We start from the raw sequence: 4720 nt of genomic DNA on the forward strand, positions 1-4720 counted from the left end.
AGAACAGATCAGCTCTGGCTTTTACCTTCCACAAGTTTCTCCAGCAACTCCACATCTAGAATAGCAGCAATCCTGCGAATGGCAAACCCACAGTGAATGCTGCCAGCCAGGAAAGCTATATGTGAAGGCTGAGAGGATACATGTATTTGTCCAACTGGGTGCCTATTTATATATTTGGAATATATTACCAGTACAGAAATACCACTGTATTTTTCCAGAGAGATGTATGGTGCTAAAGCTTTTCATATCAGTATAGTCAAATTACCATCCACAAGCAAGAAAATAATAATTAAAAAAACCCCACAATGGTGAGAGTCCCTGGCACAGCTGTGTTTGTCTGGGATCATTCTGCTCTACAGCCCTGCCTGACTGAGCCAGAAGTCTCCAGCCTAGATGTGACCTAAGCGTATGTCCTACAACTGGTGGTATGTTTTTCTAGCACATGCAGATATGCTTGAGCTGGCCCTAATCTATCTAGCTCAGATAAGAACTGCTAGGAAGGTATGATATCATGGGTTTCAGTCTTGGCTAGCAAACCAGGTGCATACCTGAGATCAGGCTGGCTGGTAGACAGGGCACTGAAGTCACCAGAACCAGGTACTGTAAAGCTGTAAATCCCGCAGTCCCACATCAGTTGCAATACAGATGTATTCTGAGAGATTTATTCCCAACGAAAGCTAACAAACTGAGGTAGAGTTCAGTATGTTCTTTTAAAAGAAGTTGGGAAGAGTACCAAAAGTATAGTTAAACTAGAGAGAGTTAGAGAGCCAGTTAATCACACATTGGCAAGATCTCTTTCGCTGAGACATTTCACAGAAAACATTAGGAGTACCTTAAGTAACTTCCTCAGGTACATGCTTTGTGAGTGAAGAATAAATTAGTAAGAATTTGGCTGGACACAAGGGAAACCTTGGAATGGAGTTGGAGGTTGGACCAAGCTCAACAAGACTGGGCCTTTTCTTTGTCTTTAGAAAAGATGAATTAGCTATTGGTAGACCCTAAAGATCATTTGCAGTATGACAGGAGTGAAAATGTTCTTCGGGATGCTTTCTTTTCATAACTGTGTGTCCAAAATTAGGTATCTAAATAATAATTTGACTTTCAAAGATAGTCAGCATTCATCAGCGATCTTTGATCTCTTGCCAGGAAGGGACTGATCCCACTAACATTCAGCTATTGCACGTGTGTAAGCATATCCTTTAAGTTCAAAGGAATTCAGTGGATGTACTCATACTAGTGAAAATCTTCACATACATGATGCTTGGAATATGTTCAAGTCCAGTGTGGTTTCAGAGCCAAAGTTCCTTAAATTTCACGAGGTTTATAACTTGGGTTCTGGCTTTTATTTCATTTTTGACATAAAGATGTTTCTGAAAATCTCTCCTTGCATGCAAGCCTGATTTTATTCCTTGTGCATCTGTTTAGTATAATTTCAAGAAATGACACTCCTTTAAAAATAAAACAACACAAAACCACCACTTGTTCTTTCATGTTGCTGTACTTGGAAAAGCCTGAAAATATTCTGACATTTCTCAAGGCGGTTCTTTAGGAAAGCACTAGAAACTGATAGAAGCATTGGTTTTGAAAAGACTGAGCCGGATATACTCCCCTGCCACTTGGACTGTAAAAAATGATAAATCCTCTTGAAAACCCAGTCAAACTATCTATCTGGGCAAGCACAACACAAAAGCAGTTGCATTTGTGTCTCTAATAATTGAATAAAGCCCTGGCAAGACTTTACAGGCTGCCTCCACCAGATAGTGCTGTTTCTCCACAGAGCTGCTGAGGATGCACAGGCCAGGGAAAGGTCAGGGGCTGACTCGAGGTAACAGGCTGCCTGCAGCTTGCTCGTCCCTCCCTGCCACTGCCACTGCCACTGCCACTGCCACTGCCACTCTCTACCTGAAACAGGGGAGGTGCAGCCTGAGAGAGATTTGCAGGAGTAAATCTGTGTCTTGGGAGGCTGCTGTCTGCAGATGACTGTGTGCGGGTGTTGCCGTCGCTGCTATCTGTTACCAGTTTGATGTATTCCCTTTGCTAAAGTAAGAACACAAATAGATGCTGATGGAAATAGGCTGTGCTTTTATGGTCTCTCGGGGGTCTTTTTCGTTACAGGACACTCCAACCACGCAGTGGTCTGTCAAGTCATTGGTCAGCCTGCAGCAATGCTAATAAGAATCAAAGCACAATGTGCAGATGCTCCTGCAGGTGGGCAGCGTACGCCGGGAGCAGTCCTGACACAAGCTGTGTCAAATTTGGTCTCAGAGGGCCGAGCAGAGGGAATTCTACCAGCAAAAGTTACTTCCGCAGAGTTAAAAGGGCTCCTTAACCAGTCCTGAGCCTGTGTACCCTGTAGCCTCCCCATGTCCTTCTGAAAAAAAATCACAATAAGAAGAATACCTAAAGCATAATTACTACAGGGCATGGTTTCCTACTCTGCTGTAGCCTTTGTAACAGAGTACAGAAATGCATCTAGAGCACTTCTTATTGCCTTGCTGCAGGAGAAATATTGCGTGTGCTATACATTCCTCTCCTGACCCTCCCGTGAGAAATACAAGGAATAACATTTGCTCTTCAGCTCTTAAAGAACTGAATCCTTCCCAACCCATAGCAAGAGAACAGAAAAAAAAAAATCAAGCAAACAAATATTGTAAAACCTTTCAAGTAGAAAATGATACTTAGAGTTTGAATGTTCCTTCCTGTCCATTACTTAGAATTTTTGAGACCACTGAGCCAGTTTTTCAGATGAATTTTGCAGGAAGCATTGTAATGTTGCTCAATGTACCTGAGTTACTGGATTTTAAGAATATTGTTCTGGGGTCTTTTGGTAAGTTAATAACTCCTTAGTGTTAAAAGTTCAGTCTTGACATAAACATGCTTTCCCAAAGCAATAATAATAATAATAATAAAAAAACCAGTGCAAGGTATGTGTGTTTTCTGCTCAAGCAGTGTAAGGCTTGAGCTGTCTGATCCTAAGTGAGTTTGTAAATCTTTACTCAGGCAGGCAGTCTCCTTAGAAAAAATGATTTGTGAAGCCAAACCTTAGCTTGCTTCAGCACATGGAAAAGTGCAGATGGCTCAAATTAGATATCAGAGCCCAGCTATGTACGCAGTAGATTGTATATGTGATTAGCCAAATACAAGGTTTATTTATATTATATTGTATGCTGTGTTAATATTGGCTGTATTTATTCAAGACTTTTGCAATACGCGTGTGTGATCTCACAGAGATGCTAGGTCATTAAACTCACCATGGAGACTGTATTTACTTAAATCTTACCTTGGGCATTCAGAATACAGGTGGCTGCAGGGCTCTTAAAAATAAACAGAAAAAAAATGAAACAGTGTATCAGTTCGGCTTTTGTGTTTTCCAATACCCGAGGAAATGGAGCAGAGTGTTTACATTACCACTATCGAGAAACAACACAAACACATCCAGAGGAAAGATTTAATTACCGAGATCCTTCTGACACACAAATGTAAGACCATATAGCTTAATATGTAGTACGATATGGGCTAGAATGGGGGTGGGAGGAAAGGAGTAGGTGATTTTTTTTTATTTCTGGTGGGGCCTGTGAGTACAGTCCTTCACAGAACTAACACCATTAGATGTATCACGGCTGCTGTGAGCCCAGAAAAGGCTGAATTGTGAAGGAAGACATTTCCTGTAATTGGCTCCATATCACAGCTTTGTACCAAATGATTCTGCTTGGGAACTGTCAAAATGATAATGAACATGGAGATTTTTGCTATACTGCTACTTTGACTGGTAGATTAAGCGACAACAGGCACCAAAAAGTCTTTCTTCCATTGACGTGAATGCTCTCATGACCCTTAGGCTTCATTAGCACAGTATCTTCTATCTGGAAACTACTCTGGAAGCACAGATACTGGAGCTATTTCATCAGCTCCAAATATAACACCTGCCTCCTGCTCCATTACCCATAGAAATCCATAATTATCTGTTCTTTGCTCTCCAGTCAGGAAAATCAGGTCCAGATCAAGGACTGGGTGCTCATCTTTTTATGTCCTTACTCGACTAGATCCATGCAGCCGAGTTGCTCCTTTTTCATGTTGCCTGAACCTTCGAAGCACCCCAGCTGCCCTCCTGGGTGCCAGCGCTGGCCCTCGGTTCCTCTTGTGGTATTAGGGTGAATTCAAATCCCCTCGAAGGCTAAAGCCCATCCCTTTTCCAATGACATTCTCACAAAAGACTGGCAAAATCAGTAACTAAAAATAAATAAGGCGGCAGTGATTTTCACCGAAGGAAACTGTCTAGATCCTGCGTGTGCTTGTTCTGAGGAGGAGAAAAGCCAAGCTGCACAGTTTCCCGGTTATTTAATACAGTATTGGGTACCACGGTGATGAAAAAGACTGAAATCTTACATGACGTGTGGGTAACGCTCAGTAACGTAGTGAGCACGCCCTTTTACCCTTTCGGAAGATTTTTTTTCCCCATTTCAGTCCCCTGGCAGGGCAGCGGAGCCTGGCGACCCGCGGTGCCCCCCCTCAGCCGGGGAAGCGCTGGGCGCCGAGGGGCAGCGGTGGGGCGGGCTCGGGCCAGTTCCCCCGGGCCAGGTGACCCGCGGCAGACAAAGGGGCCGGCGGCCACCCACTGCCACCGGGCGACAGCCCTTCCACAGGCGCTTTCTGCTCCCACCCCGGGCCGGGCCAAGCCGGGCCGCGTCTCCCGGCCGGGGGAAGGGCGGCCGCGGGCCGG

Source organism: Calidris pugnax, unplaced genomic scaffold, assembly GCF_001431845.1.
Source record: "Calidris pugnax isolate Ruff unplaced genomic scaffold, ASM143184v1 scaffold24, whole genome shotgun sequence".
Classification (NCBI taxonomy): Eukaryota; Metazoa; Chordata; class Aves; order Charadriiformes; family Scolopacidae; genus Calidris; species Calidris pugnax.